The sequence below is a fragment of the Myotis daubentonii genome, chromosome 3, assembly GCF_963259705.1.
Source record: "Myotis daubentonii chromosome 3, mMyoDau2.1, whole genome shotgun sequence".
Taxonomy (NCBI): Eukaryota; Metazoa; Chordata; class Mammalia; order Chiroptera; family Vespertilionidae; genus Myotis; species Myotis daubentonii.
The window spans coordinates 79,897,743-79,920,871 of NC_081842.1; the positions used below are offsets into that span (position 1 = coordinate 79,897,743).

Below are 23,129 nucleotides of genomic sequence, written 5' to 3' on the forward strand. Positions count from 1 at the left end.
GGTTGGCTGGCAACCTGGGGTTTTTATCAGTCTGGTTCCAGAACAGTGCTGCAGACCAGCCTCTCTTCCAAACTAGCCACTGAAGGCTCTTTGGGGCCTATTCAGATCCGTAAACTTGGCCTCTGCCTTTGTTTCCTTTGTATACAAGCTCAAACTGCAGGCAGGGTGTGGCAGGCTGTACTACCTGTCTTGAGGTTACTGAGAGGGGTAGCTCTTCAAGGGAGAAATGGCCACTTAGGTTTGGAAGCTTAAGGATGTCCCAATGCAGGAGTCCTGGCCAGTCTCCCTGGCCTGCTTCCCTCCCAGCCTTTCCTCAGGCACCTCAAGTCTGTGCCTCTCTCCTTGCGCTGAAGCCTCAGGTGAGTGTTTGCGATCGAAAAGTCCTATGTTCTAGGTTTAGTGAATAAAAGCAAAGAAAGACAAAACAACAAGGAAACTGCAGCTCCACCCTCCTCCCCGCCCCCTCCCGTTTCCCACCCCTCTCCCCGCCCCACCCCCCAACCACGCTGCTTGGGCCAACTTTCAGGCTACCTTTCACTGCCTCAGCCTTTCGAGGCAGCTTTTTGAGGCTGTTGTTGTAGGTCCTGATTCCCGGCTACCAGCAGCGCTGTGGTTTTCCTTTCTACAGTTGGATGTTATGCCTGTCGCTAAGGAACATAGCTTTGGTGGAACGCAGCTTCCTCCTCACCCTCTTGGCCTGCTGGCCTGCTGTCGCTCTCAAGCCAGATCCCCCCCCCCCCTTCCTGCCATTCTCCAGGCGTCCTCTGCCCTTGATGTAAATCTCCTAGTTGTGTCTAATTTTACTCTTGTGTTCCCTGTCTACTCATTAAATCTAATGAACATTTTTCAAATTTTGCTTTTCATTTACCCTTCTACAGTACTTAATGCAATATCTCAGAGACATCATAATCTTACTTAAAAGTCATTACATCACTTACATAGCTTATTGGTCTTACCATTTTTTCTTTTCTTTTTTTCTTTTTGTTAAATCCTCATTTGAGGATTTTTTTTCATTGATTTTCAGAGAGAGTTAATGGGAGGGAGGGAGGGAGAGTAAAAAACATCAATGAGAGGGACTCATCAATTAGTTGCCTCCCACATGCACCCCTACTGAGGCTGAAGATCAAACCTGCAACACAAGTAAGCGCCCTTGACTGGGAATAGAACTGGCAACCTTTTGGTGGATGAGACAACACTCTAACCACTGAGCAATACGGCCAAGGCCATCTTATCCATTTTTTAATTTTTAAAAAATGCATGTTACAGCTTTAGTTATAAAGTTAATTAATCTTGATTAAGATTGGGTTGCATACCCAAACAAAATACCCCATTACTATAGCTTAGATTAAATTTAAGTATCTATAAGCATAGTCTAGCTTATAAATCCAGCATAAATGTTACAGTTACAGATAAAAAGAGCATGTGTTACTGAGTTTTCTTTTAAAGCATCCAGAAACAATGACCAAAATGTTTCCAACTTGTTAATGCACTTTGAATCATGGTTATTCGTTTATACTTGCTTTTTTCCAAAGGTATTTATTATCATAACATGCAACAAATTGAACTCACACTGAAAAGTTAAGACCATAGAACCTTTGGCTCTTTGACTATCAAAATTTAGCTTGTTCAGCACTTAGGGTTGTTGGCAATACCTAGATGGCATAGGAAAGTGAAAGAAACTGCGTGCCAACTCTGCTCATTTTGAAAGCTTTCAGCACTGAGTTACACAATGGAAAAATCTCGAGGACGTTCCCTGTGTCTGTGTGTTTGTAACAATTACACGAAAGTCAAGCACAACTCCAAGAAATGAATCACGCTCAAGTGCTTTGGAGTTAAACTACCGAGTATGTGCACTAGGTTCCCTAATGTGAACTAGGGACTGATACTTTTATGAAATGACTTGAAGATCAGGGCAGGAGATTTGCTATATTATGAAGCTAACCTTGATCACATAGATGAGCCAAAGTAAGGAGTTAGTTTTAGATACCAATACATAGATTAATATAGTAATTCACAAATTCATAAACTTGAGAACAAGCAGTATTTTTTACATTTATAATGTAATAATGTGGACATTCCATAAATAAAAATGTTAGTCCTTTTTTTTATCAACCTATCTAAAGTCCACTAAGGATTCACTCTAAACTCCTTGGCCATGGTCTACAAAGACCATCATATCTTTGCCTATCTTTGTAATTTTATCTCTTCACCTGTATTTCAGAAACTTTAAATTAATTGGCATTCAAATGTAGAATGTTGTTTCTTCTACCTACCTTTCTTCTTAGATAGTGAACCCAATTCAAATGTCACATTTTCTGTGAATCCTTCCCTGACCTCCCTAAACATTGTTAGATAATTTCTTTTTCTTGCTCTTATAGCATTCTAATCTACATGTATTTCAGCCTCACCTCATTACTATCTCTTGCTTTTGCATCCTTCTATGGCAGGGAAAATAATTTAAACACATTGGTATCCCTAATCCAGTATTCTACCTGAAACATGGCAGGTATAATTAATAAAAGTAACAGAAACTAAGAGAGAGAGGGAGAAAGGGGAAAGAAGAAAAGAAACACTTTAAGCTTTTAATATGACAAAAAAATTCCAGAACTTAAATTTTCAATTAGTATGTCTACAGTATAAGCAAAGAGTCCTAAATATTCAAACTGTAGTGATATAATAAAGAAGGGAGCTTGCACATAATACATAGGTTTATAATGTAATGACATCAGATGTACAGACCTAGCAACTTACATTTTGGTCTCACTATATTTTACTCTGCCTTCCTCCAATGACACTTCATTTTGTGTTTTGTTCATTTCCTGTTCAGAATTTGTTTTCTGTTCTGTTACTTTACTTATTACTCTCCTGGTTTCTCTGTTCTGTGCTGGCAACTGATATAAGCTTTGGATATCATGGTGTAAAATAATCCTGTATTACCTTTATTAGTTGTTTTATAGAGTTACTAACATATAAAAATGATATGGGTTGGTGGCATACCAAATGCCAATTCTATTTTCTGAGATAGAGTTAGGGATTCCTTAAAATCTGGACACAGCTCAGACATGCCCATGGCTCAGAATAGCATATTCTTCCATTCTATGATAGTTACATAGTGCGTATGAGGCAGAAAGTATTCTACATGTACTATCCATCTGATTATTTACCTTCCAGGTAGAGAAACTAAGGCTCCCATAGCATAAACAATGGATACATGATTACTTAGCCAGCAAAGCCAGTTAGAGCTTAAAACTGCTCTTCTGAGATCAACCAAAGAACTTTGAAAAACCATGCACACAGACATAGTGGGGTGAAGGCCTGGGAGGGAACAGAAGTGGTGAGGAGGGGGGCCAAAGGAGGGAAACAGGGGGACATCTGTAATACTTTAAATAATAAAGATCAATTTAAAAAATAAAAAATCTGTTTATACTAGTAAATTGCATGAAAAAATAACCAGCTAAAAATTAAAATCTGTCTGCATAAGTGACTACTACTCTCACAGACATTTTTCTATCTATATATATAAAAGGCTAATATGCTAAATGTTCCTTCTACCATCTGACCAGTCACTATGATGCGCACTAACCACCAGGGGGCAGAGGCTCAACATAGGAGCTGCCAAGCTGCAGTGACTTGGCAGCGGTGGTTCTCGTTGACGCACCCCAAAACCAGAGAGGAGGGAGCCCGATTCCTCACAGGGCTACACAGTTCCACCTTCGGCTATGGGTTAAGTTGTTGTTGGGGCACTGTGGGCCTGAATCTGGATAACTGCACACTTGCATTTGCATTCCACACTGTATATGACAGCAACTTTGCAGAGTGCCCTCTCACACTCCAGGACCCCCTAAGAGGATGTCAGAGAGCCAGTTTCAGCCCAATCCCCACAGGCCAGGCCTAGGGACCCCACTGCTGAAGGGACTCTGTTCACTCTGCAGACACTGGGGAGGGACCACGGGAGGTTGGCTCCAGGGCATGTCCGGCCAGTCTCGCCCGGTCCTGCCCTGCCGGCCACCTTCTAATTAATTTCCTTTCAATGTGCACGAATCTGGGCACTGGGTCACTAGTATTTTCTATAAATGTATGTACACATGTAATTCAATACAGAGAGTTTACTTTTACAAGTATATTTCATCTTAAATGAACTTTATCATTCCATACGTATTATTCTGCAACTTTCTTATTTTATTCTTTTAACTTATTTCTTGCAGATATTTCCAATCCATATTATTTTTTTAAATCTTTATTGTTGAAAGTATTACATATGTCCCCCTTTTTTCTCCATTGACCCCTTCTACCCCAATCCCACCCTCTTGTCTGTGTCTATGGGTTATGCATATATGCATACAAGTTCTTTGGTTGATCTCTTTCCACCCACTCTCTCCTGCCTTCCCTCTGAGATTTAATAATTTCCATATTATTGATTTACCTCAAAAACAACAACAACAACAACAACAACTGGTCTTCTGACTTCAAAGTCTGTCTTTTTTTTTTTTCTATACCAGAGTTGTCTTCTTGTGCTTGCTTATTACCTGGCCCCTTCTTATTATGTCCCAAAAGAGAGATACTCTGAATGCTGGCTAATCATTTGCTCCATTAAACTTTGATGGTACAGCTAAGCTCATTTTCAGGCCTAAAAGGGCAAACTTTTCAGTGGTATAGGTCAAAATCTAGATGTCTCTGTGAGACATCTAATTAAAATACACTTCAGTATTTACTGCACTTAGGTGGATTAGCACCTAAAAAGTCCAGCGTGGGAATCAACAATCAAAAAATGCAGTCATTAATGTTGTTTGCCAAATATTTTTAGTTTTCCTTTAGGTGTGGCCATTTAAATACTTTGGTCAATGAAATGTGAACAGATGTGATGTGTGTCACTTCCGAGAGACAGATATAAAAATCAGTGTATAATCTGCTTTGTTCCTTTGTGTCCTCCCTACCCCCCTTTTCTTTTTCTTGTCTTGACAATATGGCCACATGGACATACAGGCTTTCCTATACTGTTTCCTGGCATGAGACGATGACCATCTCCTTAGCCATTTCCCACAGAAACCAACCTGCAATGGACATACAACTCAAGCAAATGTTTTAAACCTCCAAAATTTTGAAGCTGTTTGTTACCAAGCATAACTTAGGCCTATCTTAACTGATATGCTTACTTTAAATATTATCCCAATTCAATAGTAATGCCCAATGGAAAAAATCAAGGAAGTCTTTTTGAATCTATAAAATTTTAGTAAGTACTGATCTTAATTAAGAATTTTCCTTTTTTGGTGCTCGCTTTGGCACCACATACACTAAAATTGGAACAATACAGAGAAGATTAGCATGGCCCCTACACAAGAATGACATGCAAATTTGTGAAGTGTTCCATACTTTTGACAGCATAGATGGACCTAGAGGGTATTGTACTAAGTGAAATAAGTCAGACAGAGAAAGACAAATACCATATAATTTCACTTATATGTGAAATCTTAAGAACAAAATAAATAAACAAAAAATAGAAACAGATTCATCAATATAGATTAGAATGATAGTTGCCAGGGGCTGGGGGTGTGGAGTGGAGGATGGAGGGACCTAAGTGAAAAAGGTAAAGGGATTAAGAAATAGAAATTGGTAGTAACAAAATAGTCACTGAGATAAAAAATACAAAATAGGGAATATAGTCAACAATCCTATATAAAAAAGAGGTAATATGCAAATTGACCCTCATGCTTTCGCATCATCACAAGATGGCTGCCCCATGTCATCACAAGATAGCTGCCCCCATGTCATTACAATATGGCCACCCCCACATCATCACAAGATGGCTGCCCCCATATTGTCACAAGATGGCTGGCAGTGGAGGGCAGTTGGGGGCAATCGGGCCAGCAGGGGAGGGCAGTTGGGGGTGATCAGGCCAGCAGGGGAGCAGTTAGGCATCAATCGGGCTGGCAGGGGAGTGGTTAGGGGGTGATCAGGCTGACAGGCAGAAGCGGTTTGGGGCAATCAGGCAGGCAGGCAGGCGAGCAGTTAGGAGCCAGCAGTCCCGGTTTGTGAGATGGATGTCCACAGGGATTGGGTCTTAACCGGCACTTAGACATCCCCTGAGGGGTCCCAGATTGGAGAGGGTGCAGGCTGGGCTGAGGGACAACCCCTCCCCCCGTCCCCCCCCACACACACAGTGCACGAATTTCATGTACTGAGCCTCTGGTATTATAATAACCATGTACATTGCCAGGTGGGTACTTGAGATATTGGTTGGACTATTTTGTAAAGTATTTGATAGTCTAACCACTATGCTGTACACTTGAAACTAATACAAATTAATTTTGAATGTAAACTGTTATTGAAAAATAATAAAAAGAAATATTCTTTTAAAAATAAATTTTTATTAAGACTATTATTTAAACATTCAAAGATTTACAGCTTATTGCTAATAAACTTTTCAATATATATTTCAGTCTATGACACTGAAAACAAACAAGTGGAAGAAACGATTTCATAGCTAGCCATCTGTGTAAAGGGATGTAAGAGGAGGGACAGGAATGCTACATTAATGAGAAATTTCTGATTTCCCTCTCTTAACCATTTCCTCCTAAGGTCACACTCTCAAGACCAATTCTTCCTGTTGAGTCAAGCTACACAATTCTTCTTTTAGAGACTTCAGAAAAGTATTAACCTTTGCAGACTCTCTAAGATAGACAGAGGTTGAGACATAGTCAATTATGCACCTTGATTCTCATCCAGCCTAAAGAGTTGGGTACTTCATGTCACAGATTTCAGAGTCCCTTTGGGCTTTATTAGTCTCAACTGGCAGCCCAGCCAAAAAGATGCCTGCAGTGAAGAATTTGAGAATTCATTAATGGACTAAGCAATTTCCAGTTCGGTACATGACTACCACTGAGATCCAGCCACCTCAGGCCAAATCTTATCCACATATGTGCAGGCAAGTTTTCCTATCAAAGTCATGAAGGCTGTCTGAGCACAGTGAAGAGTAGAACTTAGCCCAAATCTGTGTTTTAATTTAATATCTATATTATAATTTTCATCTGAAATTTGCCCTAATGAGTCAGGATGTCGTTTCCAAAGATGAAATTTGAGTAAATGAGAACTGGACACAGAGATGTGCATTTATGTGTTTCAATTCAACATAAGTGAGGATTCATCCAAACCCTACCACGGTGATTGTGTTTATCACCAATCAATATTGGGCCATCAGGCCTATTAAGTGTAATTAATTATATTAAAGTTCAGAATGATCATTGTCCTTTCATTTCCAGTTAGATTATTTTACCCCTGGGTCAGAAATGTGGAGCTAGAATTTGTACCAGAATTAAAGAAATGCAATTTAGTTAGTGGAAGGGAACAAAAACTTTGTAAATTTATTAAATGGAATAAGTGCATATAAAACAAACCTGGCAATTTTTTTTTCATCTTTTGGATTCATATGAATATAAAATTGAAGATAATTGTTAGTAAGTTCTGTCCATATTTTTTAACTAATTTAATGAGCAGAAATACGCCTTAACAGCCAATGTCTTAGATATATTGGTTTACTCCAACACCACCTAATCAATAACCCTGCGGTATAGGTAAAGACACAAAGAAAAGTAATAAAAGACTAGAACTTTCCTGGGAAGATATGCTTTGGTAATATATCTTAAAAGCTCCATTTTTAGGTTTGAACATATTTTTTAATGCTACCATCTTTTAATCAGTTTATAAATTTTAATTATTACATTTTACATGTATTTAAATATGGATATCAGTTTTAAAATAAATGCTATGGAAACTTACATTAATCTATGATTACACTCATTTAAGCTAAAATAATATCCATATCGATATTGTGATACAAATTCTAAAAACCTCAGGAATAGAATATAGTTGAGGAAAAGATATGGTAAGCAAATCCACAGGAATAACAAACTACCTTTCAGGCACACTATCCCTTTCTCAGTCATTTGAGATATACTATTTTCATACTCTGGGAAAAGAAAAAAGACCAAACCACATTCATCATCTCTTGCCAGGAAATAGCTCTGCAGATTCTCTTTGCTTGTGGCTGCATCAGTTCTGCAACAGCTGGGTGTGTGGGTGGCGCACATCAGGTCTGCCGGTTTCCAAAGAGAACCCAGGGCTCCCCAAAGTGTTACAATGCCTCTTGGCTCTGTGGGGGGTCCGTGGCTCCTGTCTGTGCATTGGGATGGGGCTGCACGTGGACCAGGGGAAGCACCTGAGAACACATGCTTGGCATCTGTGGAGACCACCAGTATGTAAACCATTTATGTGACAAGACTAATTCTGAAGGGAAGGGGAGTAGACATTTCCCCCCTTCATTTCCAACAGCTGCAACCCTCCACACAGCTGCTACTCTGGGCTTGGGATAGAGGAAAAACACAAGAGAAGTGGGACACTCTGCGGTGGTTTGGCTGCTTAGAAGTGGGCAGCGTGTAAGGAAAGCCACCAAAGGAAGAACACAAGTTCGCTCTCCACACGCCCTGTACTGTTCAGTGTAGGCTGCTAAGCTGCTATGCTCCCCCACCCAATACCACAAAAGCTGACTTACTGTTCACACAAAACCCTCTACAATGCAAGACACTCTCCAGGGCAACTATCCCTCCTGTGGTGCCTCTGCAATTCAGCCTTGCAGAGTCTGTGCTCCCCCCAACTGCATCTAAAACACATGGCCCCTTGGTTGGCATGACAGAGATAGAGCGCGAGCGGGAGGGTCCCACACCAGTCATTGGGGTTATAAGTAATACATGACACCCCTGCTCAGATGTCATCGGCCCCCTCTAGTCCCCTCTACTCAATGCCTGACTTCAAAGGACATGGGATCACAGTCCCTATCTAGAAGTGGATATTGCTGAATATTAGAACCATGTGCCCTTTTCTCTGAAGCTCTAAAGTCAAGTTCTAGTTATATGTAGCCTCAGTTTTCCAAAAGGATGCACCTACCCACTCTGTGTTGTCCAGTTGTCTCAGTTCTTGCCTCTGGATTCAAGCCTCCCCTCCAAAAACAGAGACAGGGGAGGGCAATACATGGAGTGTGTCTACCCTGTGGATTCTGAAATCTGAGAGCTGGTTCCCTAAAAGTCTGTAAAGGCTAAAGGGATGAAAATGCATCACAGACTAACAGTTTTAAGCAGCTCTGTCCCCTCTCTGCCTGGATAGCAAGTCATGTTTGGAAATGGGTATTGACTTATGTCTCTCTGAGCTTTGCCTTCCTGCCTTTTGCTTTATGACAGACTATTCTTATTTGGCTCCTGGATAGTAGAGATTTTAGAAAAAAAAAAAAAAGGAGGAAAAGGGGGGTTGGGGAGAGAACATATATATTTATCCCCAAGTTACCAGTGAAGAAACTAAAACTCAGGAGGATACATAAAGTGAATTTTAGGCAGAAGCAAAAATAAGTCTTACTCAGGATCAGTTTCCACTTATTTCAGTGGAAATGAAAACCCAAAGACAAGACCATGTTTTAACACATCCCTGGTTTCATGAATGTCAGATGTCACTTGCCTTTTGTCCCAATGGTTATTTTCATTTTTGACAACAAGTAGATTAGCTTTGTCTAAGCAATTGCTTTAAAACCCACTGCCGCCAACCCACTGAAACTACGGTAAATGAAAGAACACAAACTGTGCTTGCCCTTATTTTAAGAGGCCAGGTGCACGACATTTGTGCACTCATGGGGGATGAGGGGGGGGGCAGGGGTCCCTCAGCCCAGCCTGCGCCCTTTAGCAGTCTGGGAGCCCTCAGGGTATGTCTGACTGACGATCCTTAGCGCCGCTGTGGACACGGGAGAGGCTCCTGCCACTGCAGCCGTCAGCCCAGCTTGTGGCTGAGCAGAGCTCCCCCTGTGGGAGCGCAGCACTGACCACCAGAGGGCAGCTCCTGCATTGAGCGTCTGCCTTCTGGTGGTCAGTGTGCGTCATAGCAACCGGTTGTTCCACCATTCGTTTGATTTGCATATTACCTTTTTATTATATAGGATCCTAGGCATAGCATTTTCATGGATCCTTCAAGGCTTCTCTTCCAGCCCTCAATGCCAACTCACACTCTATGGGCACCCCACTTGTCCTGCCCCACCTCCCCATGAATGGGGCTCCAGTTCAAACCAGCTCACTCCCAGTGGTTTGTCTGTATCCTGAGACTCACCTTGGAGGTTACAGGTAAGTATGGGAGAAAGGGTGGAAGAACTGCCTGAGGTCTGTGGGTTCATGGGCACAACGCTGAACGCTCCCTTCAGCCTAGATATTAAAAGCCAGGCTTTAGAACAGAAAATCAAAGGCTCCAATTTGCCAGGCTGCTTAGAAGAAAAATGTAAACGCTAGCAGCCCAGGCTGCCAGCAGGGCTGCTGAAAGGTACGGGGACTTGCAGAGTGAGGCAGCAGCATCATGATCTCCCGGAGACAGGGCCAAGGCAGGCCAAGAACTCTGAGGGAGGAAGGGAGGGAGCAGGAATGTGTCTCCCAACTGCTTGTTTGAGAATAAGCAGTTATTTCCCCCAAAGCCATCTGTGAGACTCTCCACTTGTGCCTGCGAAAGAAAAGGGCAAGGCAGAGAAAGAGACGTGAATTACTGGAAAAAGCAGGTATCTCTTTGGGAGTTGCGAGGGCAGCAAAAAGACTGTCTACCAGTTTGTTAGTCTTGGCAGCTGCATATCTGTGAATCTGGCCTCAGCCAGGGTTTGTAAGGCCATGCTTCTGGAAAACGTGGCAAGGGTTCAACCTGAAATGTGGACTGAGGATGGCTCTGGTGTGACCCAAGTCAGAGGAAACTGTGAATTCCCAGCCTAGATCCCCCAACACATGGAGTCACTCACGTGACATCGTGACAAGCTTGGCCCTTGCTTGCAGACTGTCTTGAGTATGGAAGACTTTAGGGGAGCATATCTCAAATTAGACTAGAATCTCCCACGAGGCAGGTCCATCCAAGTTTTCTGTCTCTCTTAATTGCACCCGGAGTGGTGCAGTATGTCCTTGTTAAAAATTAAGAGGCATTTGGCCAAGCACTCTTCCCACATAACAGAGGGCATAGTGCTTACTCTCAGCTGTTTAGTATTCTGAAAGAAATATATCTTTTCTTCATGCCTACAGGAGCTGTCTTGTTTAGGAATGTCTTTCATTGCAAGTAGCAGAAAACCTGCCTTACAGCAGTTCAAAATAAATACAGATGTATTTTTCTCACATAAGGAGATTTGGGATTTTGACAGCAGCTGGCACAGATTCAGGAGCTCAGTGATGGCAGAGCTAACATCTCCAACATTATCTTACTTTTTCCCTCATGTTTGTCTCTTTCATGGTCACATCAGCTGATGGCTGCTGATCAATGGATGAATGAATAAAGAAGCTGTGGTATACATACAGATAAAGAAAGACTATTATTCAGCCTTAAAAAGGAAAGAGACCTTGCCTTTTGCAACAAGATATAGGATGTCCCAAAAAATGTATACACACACTTTGAATAATTATAAAGGCAGTGTTTATTAAAATACATTTCATTTTCCAAACTGAGTTAACAGCTATTAAAGTGTGTATATATTTTTGGGACACCCTGTACATAAACATAGAGGACATTAATCTACTGTAAGTGAAGTAAACCAGACACAGAAAGAAAAATACTGCATGATCTGACTTATGTGTGGAATCTACTTAGAAGCAGAGAGTAGGACCTGGGGCAGGGAAGAGGGGGGTGATATTGGTCAAAGGGTACAAAGTTGCAGCATATAAGATTAACACGTCCAGAGCTCTAATGTACAGCATGACGATTATAGTTAACTAGAGGCCCGGTGCACAAAATTCATGCATGGGGGGTCCCCTCAGCCCAGCCTGCACCTCTCTAATCCAGGACCCCTTGGAGGATGTCCGACCTCCAGTTTAGGCCCAATCATGGGGATAGGGTCTAAACCAGCAGTCGGACATCCCTCTCACAATCCTGGACCACTGGCTCCTAATTGCTCACCTGCCTGCCAGCCTGGTTGCCCCTAACTGTCCCCCCCCACCCCCCGCCAGCCTGGTCACCCATAACTGCCCCCTCTGCCAGCCTGGTCACCCTTCACTGCCCCCCCACTGGCTTAGTCACCCCTCACTGCCCCCCCTGCCAGCATAATCGCCCTCAACTGACCCCCCTGCTGACCTGGTCACTCCCAAATGCCCCCCCTGTTGTCCTGGTCAGCCCCAACTGACCCCCTGCCAGCCTGGTAGCCCCTCACTAACCCCCCTGGGGCCTGGTCGCCCCATGCAGCCTGCTGTTCAGTTGTTTGGTCATCCCTCACTAACCCCCCTGCCAGCCTGGTCATAAGCAGCCATCTTGTGAGGGCGTGAGGGTTAATTTTCATATTACTTCTTTATTATATAGGATAATACTGTATTGTATAATGGAAATTCACTAACAGAAAATTTAGATGCTCTGGCCACAAAAAGAATAAGTGGTAACTACATGAGGAAATGGATATTTAATTAGCTTGCCCATAGTAATCACTTCACTGTGTACATGCATAGCTAAACATCATGTTGTAAACCTTAAATATAGACAATTTTATATTTTAAAACTAGAGGCCCACTAGTTTTGTGCACTCAGAGGGTCCCTCAGCCCAGTCTGTGCCCTCTCGCAGTCTGGGACCCCTCAGGGGATGTCCACCTGTTAGCTTAGGCACACTCCCCAGGAGATTGGACCTAAGCTGGCAGTCAGACATCCCTCTGGCAGCCCGGGAGCCCTCAGGGGATGTCCATTTGCCAGCGGGGAGCAGGCCTAAGCTGCAGTTGGACATCCTTAGCACTGCTGAGGAGGCAGGAGGGTCTCCCGCCACCACCGCTGTGCTGGCAGCCATCAGCCTGGCTTGTGGCTGAGCAGAGCTCCCCCTGTGGGAGCGCACTGACCACCAGGGGGCAGCTCCTGCATTGAGCGTCTGCTCCCTGGTGGTCAGTGTGTGTCATAGTGACCAGTCATTCCCAGTCATTCTGCTGTTAGGGTCAATTTGCATATTACCCTTTTATTGTATAGGATAGAGGCCTGGTACATGGGTGGGGGCCGGCTGGTTTGCCCTGAAGGGTGTTCCAGATCAGGGTGGGGGTCCCGCTGGGGTGCCTGGCCAGCCTGGGTGAGAGGCTGATGGCTGTTTGCAGGCTGGTCACACCCACTTCAGGGTGGGGGTCTCCCCTGGGGTGCCTGGCCAGCCTGGGTGAGGGGCTGATGGCTGTTTGCAGGCTGGCCACAGCCCTTTCAGAGTGGGGGGTCCTGCTGGGGTGCCTGGCCAGTCTGGGTGAGGAGCTGAGGGCTGTTGGCAGGCTGGCCAAGCCCCCCAGCAGGGACCCTCACCCCATGAGGGTGTGGCCATCCTGGGTGAGGGGCTGATGGCTGTTTGCAGGCTGGCCACGGCCCCCAGCCACCCAAGCTCCCAGTGGAGGATGGCTGGAAGCAGGTATCTGGTATTTATTTAGCTTCTATAATTGAAACTTTGTTGCCATTTTCAGGCTGGTCACAGCTGCTTCAGGGTGTGTGTGGGAGTCCCACTGGGGTGCCTGGCCACCTTGGATGAGGGGCTGATGGCTGTTTGCAGGCTGGCCACAGCCCCTTCAGGGTGGGGGGGTCCCACTGGGGTGTCTGGCCCACCTGAGTGAGGGGCTGATGGCCATTTTCAGGCTGGCCACGCCTATGGGCTGGAAGCAGGTATCTGGGATTTATTTATCTTCTGTCATTGAAACTTTGTAGCCTTGAGCGGAGCTCAGGGCCAGCCAGGGCAGGCGGGAAGCTTGGCTTCCTCCATTGCCGGGGCCAACACAAGCCTCCTGCTCACTCCAGTTTGGTGGCCGCAGCCATCTTTGTGACGGACTGATGGAGTGAGGAGTGATGGTTAATTTGCATATCACTCTTTTATTAGATAGGATGGTTGCTGCATCATTGGGTATTATGTTCATATTCAAAGTAGGAAAAAGAGAGAGGGCAGTGTCCCATGTGACCATCCCCCTTTATCAGGACAGCAGCTCCAATGGCAGCCCCATTAGAGCTCTGTACATGTCCCAATCATCAGATTTGTCACAGGCACGCCTGGCATGACAGGAACCCGGGGGGGGTGGGGGCGGAATTTAGCTGGACACCCTGCAGCCTGAATGAAGGCAGGGTTCTAACAACTACAAAGAGGGAATGGTTTCAGGGGCAGCAATTAGCAGTTTGCACAACACTGATCAAATTGCATTGAAATGTTTTTTCTCTGTCTCCTCTCCCATCGGAGTTAATGACACTAGATAGACAGAGGCACCCAATCATCCTGGTATTCCTAGCACATGGCACGCTGCCTGGCACAAAATACTTAATAAACACAACTCATCCTCACCCCTATGCAGCAGAATATCTCAAATCTAGACCTACATAGAAGCAGAATCTTCTTCTCCCACCTAACCCCCACTGTGGCATTTTTGATTTTCCCTAAAAAGAGAGTCCCTTTCTCCTACAGACATTCATTTAGATGAGGTTTCCTCTAAAGTGCCAAAACCCATGCAGTGTCCATAACTACAGATAAGAATCATAATGAGCAGAAGAAAGCATCAACTTAAATACTCAAGGTCACCTCAAATCCTGAGGAGTTCCAAGGTTCTGTGACAGAGGAAGAATTTTGCGGTTAAATCTTTTTTTTTTTTTTTTTTTTTTTATTGCTTAAAGTACTACAAAGGGTATTACATATGTATCCATTTTATCCCCCCGCCCTAGACAGTCCCCTAGCCTCCCCTATCCCCCAGTGTCTTATGTCCATTGGTTATGCTTATATGCATGCATACAAGTCCTTTAGTTGATCTCTTACCCCCCTACCTCCTGCCCCCCAACCCTCCCCGGCCTTCCCGCTGCAGTTTGACAATCTGTTTGAGGCAGCTCTGCCTCTGTATCTATTATTGTTCAAAAGTTTATAATGGTCTCTATTGTCCATGAATGAGTGAGATCATGTGGTATTTTTCCTTTATTGACTGGCTTATTTCACTTAGCATAATGCTCTCCAGTTCCATCCATGCCGTTGCAAATGGTAAGAGTTCCTTCCTTTTTACAGCAGCATAGTATTCTATCGTGTAGATGTACCACAGTTTTCTAATCCATTCATCTACTGATGGGCACTTAGGCTGTTTCCAGATCTTAGCTATGGTGAATTGTGCTGCTATGAACATAGGGGTGCATATATCCTTTCTGATTGGTGTTTCTGGTTTCTTGGGATATAGTCCTAGAAGTGGGATCACAGGGTCAAATGGGAGTTCCATTTTCAGTTTTTTAAGGAAACTCCATACTGTCTTCCATAGTGGCTGCACCAGTCTGCATTCCCACCAGCAGTGCACAAGTGTTCCTTTTTCTCCACATCCTCTCCAGCACTTGTCGTTTGTTGATTTGTTGATGATAGCCAGTCTGACAGGTGTGAGATGGTACCTCATTGTTGTTTTGATTGGCATCTCTCGGATGATTAGTGACTTTGAGCATGTTTTCATATGTCTCTTGGCTTTCTGGATGTCCTCTTTTGAAAGGTGTCTATTTAGGTCCTTTGCCCATTTTTTGATTGGATTGTTTATCTTTCTTTTGTTAAGTTGTATGAGTTCCCTATAAATTTTGGAGATTAGGCCCTTATCAGATATGTCATTGGCAAATATGTTTTCCCACACAGTGGGTTTTCTCGCTGTTTTGTTGATGGTTTCTTTTGCTGTGCAGAAGCTTTTTATTTTGATGTAGTCCCATTTGTTCATTTTTTCTTTAGTTTCAAGTGCCCTAGGAGCTGTATCAGTGAAGAAATTGCTTCGGCATATGTCTGAGATTTTGTTGCCTTTGGATTCTTCTAGAATTTTTATGGTTTCCTGTCGTACATTTAAGTCCTTTATCCATTTTGAGTTTATTTTTGTGTATGGTGTAAGTTGGTGGTCAAGTTTCATTTTCTTGCATATATCTGTCCAATTTTCCCAGCACCATTTATTGAAGAGACTATCTTGGCTCCATTGTATGTTCTTGCCTCCTTTGTCAAATATTAATTGAGCATATTGGTTCGGGCCGATTTCTGGGCTCTCTATTCTATTCCATTGATCTATATGCCTATTCTTGTGCCAGTACCAGGCAGTTTTGAGAACAGTGGCTTTGTAATACAACTTGATATCTGGTATTGAGATCCCACCTACTTTGTTCTTTTTCAGGATTGCTGCAGCTATTGGGGTCTTTTTTTATTCCAGATGAATTTTTGGAGAGTTCGTTCTAGATCTCTGAAGTATGCCGTTGGTATTTTAATGGGAAGTGCGTTGAATTTATAGATTGCTTTGGGTAGTATGGACATTTTAATGATGTTGATTCTACCAATCCATGAACACGGTATGTTCTTCCATCTGTTTATGTCTTCCTCTATATCTTTTTTCAACATCCTGTAGTTTTCTGAGTTGAGGTCTTTTACCTCTTTAGTTAAGTTTATTCCTAGGTAGCTTAATTTTTTTGGTGCAATGGTAAACGGGATTGTTTTTATAATCTCTCTTTCTGAAAGTTCACTATTGGTGTATAGAAATGCCTCAGATTTCTTGGGGTTAATTTTGTATCCTGCTACATTGCCAAATTCATGTATTAAGTCTAGTAGCTTTTTGATGGAATCTCTAGGGTTTTGTATGTATAATATCATGTCGTCTGCAAATAAGGACAGTTTTACTTCCTCTTTTCCAATTTGGATGCCTTTTATTTCTTCTTCTTGCCGAATTGCAATGGCTAACACTTCCAGTACTATGTTGAACAGGAGTGGTGAGAGGGGGCATCCCTGTCTTGTTCCTGTTCTTAGGGGAAATGGTGTTAGTTTTTAGCCATTGAGTATGATGTTGGCTGTGGGCCTGTCATATATGGCTTTTATTATGTTGAGGTATGATCCTTCTACTCCCACCTTGCTGAGAGTTTTTATCAAAAATGGGTGTTGAATTTTGTCAAATGCTTTTTCTGCATCAATTGATATGACCATGTGGTTTTTTTCTTTCAATTTGTTTATGTGATGTATCACGTTTATTGATTTGCGGATATTGTACCATCCTTGCATCCCTGGGATAAATCCTACTTGGTCATGGTGTATGATCTTTCTGATGTACTGCTGGATCCGATTTGCTAAGATTTTGTTGAGGATTTTGGCATCTATGTTCATGAGGGATATTGGCCTGTAATTCTCTTTCATTGTGTTGTCTTTACCTGGTTTTGGTATTAGGGTGATGCTGGCTTCATAGAATGAGCTTGGAAGTGTTCCTTCCTCTTGAATTTTTTGTAGTAGTCTGAGGAGGATAGGTTTTAGTTCTTCCTTGAATGTTTGGTAAAACTCCCCTGTGAAGCCGTCTGGTCCTGGGCTTTTGTTTGATGGAAGCTTTTTGATGACTGCTTCAATTTCTTCCATAGTTATTGGCCTGTTGAGATTTTTAGATTCTTCCTGATTGAGTTTTGGAATGTTGTATTTTTCTAGGAATTTGTCCATTTCCTTCATGTTGTCTAGTTTGTTGGAGTAGAGCTGTCCATAGTATTTTTTAACAATCATTTGTATTTCTGTGGGGTCTGTTGTTATTTCGCCTCTATCGTTTCTGATTTTATTTATTTGGGTCCTCTCTCTCTGCTTCTTGGTGAGTCTGGCTAGAGGTTTGTCAATCTTGTTTATCCTTTCAAAGAACCAGCTCTTGGTTTCATTGATTTTCTGTATTGTTTTTTTGGTCTCTATGTCATTTATTTCTGCTCTAATCTTTATTATCTCCTTCCTTCTGCTCACTCTGGGGTTTTCTTGTTGCTCTCTTTCTAATTCTTTGAGTTGTAGAGTTAGATGATTTACTACCATTTTTTCTTGTTTTTTGAGATAGGCCTGTAGAGCTATAAACTTCCCTCTCAGGACTGCTTTCATTGTGTCCCATAGGTTTTGGATTGTTGTGTTTTCATTGTCATTAGTTTCCAGGATGTTTTTAATTTCTTCTTTGATCTCATTGGTAACCCAATCAATATTTAATAACATGCTATTCAGCTTCCAGGTGTTTGAGTATTTTGGGTTGTTTTTATTGTAGTTTATTTCTAGTATTATGCCATCGTGGTCTGCGAAGATGCTTTTTATGATTTCAATCTTCTTGAATTTGGGGATACTTTGCTTGTGACCCAATATGTGGTCTATTTTTGAAGATGTACCATGAGCACCTGAGAAGAACGTATATTCCCTGGCTTTGGGGTGAAGTGTTCTGAAGATGTCTATTAAGTCCATCTGATCTAGTGAGTCATTTAGGATTGCTGTATCTTTGCTGATTGTTTGTCTATAGGACTTATCCAGTGCTGTCAATGGTGTATTAAAGTCCCCTACTATGATTGTATTGTTGTCGATCTCTCCTTTGATATCTTCCAGGAGTTTTTTTATGAATTTGGGTGCTCCTACATTGGGTGCATATATGTTTACCAGGGTTATATCTTCTTGTTGTATTGATCCCTTTAGTATTATGAAGTGGCCTTCCTTATCTCTTGTTAAGGCCTTCACTTTGAGGTCTATTTTGTCCGATATAAGTATTGCTACCCCAGCTTTCTTTTCCTTTCCATTTGCCTGAAAGATATTTTTCCATCCTTTCACTTTCAGTCTGTGTGAGTCCCTTCTAATGAGGTGGGTTTCTTGTAGACAGCAGATGTATGGGTCATGTTTTTTTATCCATTCAGCCACTCGATGTCTTTTGATTGGAGCATTTAGTCCGTTTACGTTTAAAGTTATTATTGAAAGGTACTTGTTTGTAGCCATTTCTTTTTGTGTGTGTGTGTGGCTGTTTTCTTTCTGAGCTTTTTATTTCTTCTTTTTATACCAGTCCCTTTAGCATTCCTTGCATTGCTGGCTTGGTGGTGACAAACTCCCTTAGCCTTTTTTTGTCTGTGAAGCTTCTTATTTCCCCTTCAAGTTTGAATGATAGCCTTGCTGGATAGAGTATTCTTGGATTCAGTCCTTTGCTTTGCATCTCTTTGTAAATTTCTGTCCATTCTTTTCTGGCCTGATGTGTTTCTGTTGAGAAATCATTTGACAGTCTAATGGGAGATCCCTTGTATGTAACTTTCCATCTCTCTCTTGCAGCCTGTAAGATTCTCTCTTTTTCCTGAACATTTGCCATGGTGATTATGATGTGTCTTGGTGTGGGTCTTTTCGGGTTCACCTTGTTTGGGACTCTCTGGGCTTGTGTGACTTTTTTCTTCCCCACCTCAGGAAAGTTTTCTGATATTATTTCTTCAAGTAGGTTTTCTAATCCTTGTTCATCCTTCTGTTGTTCTGGTACTCCTATTATTCGTATGTTGTTTCGTTTCATGTTGTCCCAAAGCTCCCTTAGGCTCTCCTCCTGTCTTTTAATTTTTTTCTCCAATTGCAGTACATTTTGGGTGTGTTTTGCTTCCTTGTCTTCTAATTCACTAATTCGGTCCTCCGCTTCTCCTAGTCTACTTTTGATACTTTCAATGGAGTTTTTCATTGCAGCTATATCACTCTTCATTTCTTCTTGGGTCTTACTTAAGTTGTTGATTTTTTCATCTGTTTCTTCTAGCTTCTTCCATATGTTATCGATTTTTTCATCTGTTTCTTCTAGCTTCTTCCATATGTTATCGATTTTTTTCATCTGTTTCTTCTTGCTTCTTGCAGAGGTTGTCGATTTTTTCCTCCATCCGGTTTATGCACTCTAGGACCCTTATTCTGAATTCTTTATCTGTCATGTTGCATGCCTCTGTATTACTTAGCTGCTTTTCTGGAGAGTCCTCCTTCTCTTTCCTTTGGGGGTTTCTTTGTCTACCCATGTTTGATCTCACTGACATATCTAGATGTTGAGTCGTTCAGTGGTTGCTCCCTGGGTGGCAGTGACTCCTTGGTCTGTGGTTGCTCTTCGGGTGGTTGCGGTAGCTGCTGCTCTTCAGTTGGCAGCAGCTCCTCTGGTGGGTGCTGTTCACAGCTGTGGTGGCTCTTCTGGCTGGTGGGGCGAGGTTTCACGTACAGCTGCTGTTCCTCAGCAGAGGATGTGGTGCTCAGGAGGTTGCTGTTGCTTGGATCTGCTGCATTGATTTAAAGGTACAAAATACAACACAACAAGGCACCATGTACCAGGCACTATACACAAATATATTCACGATATTAATAACTCCAAATAAAGGTGACCACCTGAATTAAGAGAATTAGGGGATAAGGAAGAAGGAAGAGAAAAAGATAAAAGAGAAAAAAGAAAAGAAAAGTAGGGACCAAAAAAAGGAGTGCAAAAATGAAATCGGGAAAAAGGAGGGGGGAAAATAAAAGCGAGAAAAGAAAAGAAAAGAAAAGAAAAAAAGAGCGAAAAGAGAGAATGAAGTGGAAGAGGGGAAGAGACTTTTTATATGAGGAGAATACTCCTATAGAACAGCCATTAATCCCAACAAATTCCAGCAACAGCTCCCTGGAGATGAATGCAAACTAGAAACAACCAATAATATAACAATGAAAATAGAATGGAGAACACTAATCCCAAAATAAAATAAAGAGAAAATAAAATGGCACTTTAAAAAATGGTAAAATGGTAGCAGTAATAATACTGGTTAAAAAATAAGAAGGTAGTAATTAAAAGGGTAAAATCAGGTGATGGAAAAAGAAAAAAAAAAAAAGAACAGAAAAAAAAATTAAAAAAAATTGATTTCTTAGTTAAAAAGTGAAAAAAGAAAAAAAAATGCAAAAAATGCAGTAGTGAAGGTCCTTTGGTTCTTCTATTCTTCAGTGTGGCTCACCTTAGACCTTCCAGGTATTCAGGAGAGTGTTGAGTTTCCCTGCGATATACTGTTCCTCTGTGTTGTGAACCACAGTCCTTATTTTAAAGCAGGTCGCATTTATTTCCCAGACTGCCTTATTTTGTGTTTAGCAAAGAGTCAGTTTGTGGGTCAGCCTCTGGGTGGCAGTGTTCTGGGGTAGGCATCTGGGGCTATAGGGCCTCTCTTTCCAGTGGAAGTTCACTGCCCAGAGCTGACTGCGTAATAGTTAGTTACCGGCGCTATGTTGTTGCTGGGATTGAAAATCCCTCTATAGGCCAGACCCTGTTAACTCCCAGGGACTGATAAGGTTATTTTAATCCTTGATCTCGTACAGGGTGGAATCTGGGTGTGGCTGTGCTCCTTGCCTGGGGGCCGGGGGGAGGAGCCTCACTCTCTGGAGAGAATGGCTGCCCCAGTCTTGGGCTCAGGGGTGTCTCAGCACTCAATTCGCTGCCACCTCTCCCGGCTCCCCCTCTCTCCCCAGTCTCTCCCCAGATTCCACTCCTTGGGGTTAAATCTTGAACTAAAATCCAGGCAAATATCCTCTGTCTTCATCTTCTGATTCTTAATTCTTTGACATACTATAAGACTCATTCAAATCAAATTATGTAGTAACAAGACCTAAGAATGTTTTGAAAAAGTTTGATTTAAAAATTCCTAGATAAACTTCATTTGCTAATTTTCTATTCTACTATCTATATTTTTTTTCTTTGCTTCATATCTTCTTTACCACCCCCCACCCCCACCCCCATTAAGTTCTCTAGGACAATTCCTAAAAAAAACAAAACAACAACAACAACAAAACCTATTAGTCCTAATGCTCGGTTGGAGGCAAATTTATCCCAACAATCCTCAGGTCTGTGACTGTCTAGAGCAGCGGTTCTCAACCTGTGGGTCGCGACCCCTTTGGAGGTCAAAGGATCCTTTCACAGGGGTTGCCTAAGACCATCCTGCATATCAGATATTTACATTACGATTCATAACAGTAGCAACATTACAGTTATGAAGTAGCAACGAAAATAATTTTATGGTTGGGTCACAACATGAGGAACTGTATTTAAAGGGCCAGAAGGTTGGAAAACCACTAGTCTAGAGCTTAAATCTGGTGAGTCGGATGGGCTCCGACAGCAGCCCGAGCAGAGGAGTAGGGTGCAGTCTGACCACTGTTTACTCCCACCAGGCTCAGTGCCCCCAGCATCATTACACTGAAGCCAATGAGCCGCTGCTTGGTGTTTTCACAGAACATCAGTGCCGTGGACTTAAAACCAATCAGCGCGTCATCTCTTTTGTCCTGATGGGACTGGATAGTATCATATATTAGAGTCCACATAATTCCAGAAAAATAAAGAGGCAGGCAAACAGATGGATCACAGGAGCCCTTGACAGCAGACCATCCAAGTAAAGCTCTCTAATTAAAAGAGAACCCCAGGGCTAATTGAGGCCAGTACATAATTCTTTTCATTAGCGGGTAGGTGATGACAAGAAGAAAGAAGGCTGTTCCAAGAGCTATACTGTAGTAATTCAGACACAGAACAGTGCCAGGGTCAGCTGTCCCCTGACAAAAAAGAAGGACTGAAAAGTTGAAATGTCTCTAACAGCAATTGGGCAATTTGCTGTTCTTGTAAACCTTTTTATCATAGTCCCAGTCCCACATATCATTACTAGTACAGTCTGCTCCCCGTACCAGAATAAATCTAGTGACAAAGAGGGATAGCATGTACCAATCTGGAAATCAACCTAGTTCAGCTGTCAAACCAGTGCTCCAGGTACATGGAAGCTACAGCAGCTGGGTCCCAACGGGCTTGTCCAATTGCATGAGGCACAGGTATGGCTGCGGGGGGGGGGGGGGGGGGGCAGAGTCCAGGACTCGTGTGGCCCACAGGCTGTGCCTAGGCCAGTGCAGCCCTAGCCCCACTGAGAGTGGCCAGTCCCTCATGTTGGGTACACCAGCTACACTAGCCAGCCCCACAGCCACGCCTAGAAACTTATTTTTTCTAAAAAAATAATCATAATAATTAAATTTATTAGGGTGACATTGGTTAAAACTAAACAAGTTTCAAGTGAACAATTCTATAATACTGTGTATTGCCCATTGTGTGTTCACCACCCAAAGTCAAGTCTCCTTCTGTCGTCATATATTTGTCCCAATTCTACCTCCCAACACCCCCTTTCTGACTCTTCTTTCATTCAGCAGCTATTAGGCTAAGCATGAAGACTAGCTGAGGTGTGTGTATGAGGCTTTGGAGCACTGGATGAAGCATGATACGAATTTCTATAAATTCAGATGAAAAATTGGGAACAAAGAAGAAATGGCTAGATTTGGGCTTAGGGCTTCAGGTTGCCCACAATGGTCTACAAAGGACTGTAGTCCCCTGGCCACCGCCTCTTTCTCTCATTGATTAATGAAGTTCTGT

General features: G+C 42.6%; 1 non-coding gene and 1 pseudogene across 1 annotated transcript; one reads left to right on the forward strand and one right to left on the reverse strand.

The window, feature by feature from the left end:
- The first annotated feature begins 5,267 nt into the window (after positions 1-5,267).
- Positions 5,268-5,374, forward strand: LOC132232032 (U6 spliceosomal RNA). Its single transcript, XR_009452196.1, has one exon. It is a non-coding gene; the product is annotated as a U6 spliceosomal RNA (small nuclear RNA).
- A 1,350-nt stretch (positions 5,375-6,724) lies between these two features.
- LOC132229640 (4-hydroxybenzoate polyprenyltransferase, mitochondrial-like) lies at positions 6,725-22,651 on the reverse strand (annotated as a pseudogene).
- Between the last annotated feature and the right edge of the window lie 478 nt (positions 22,652-23,129).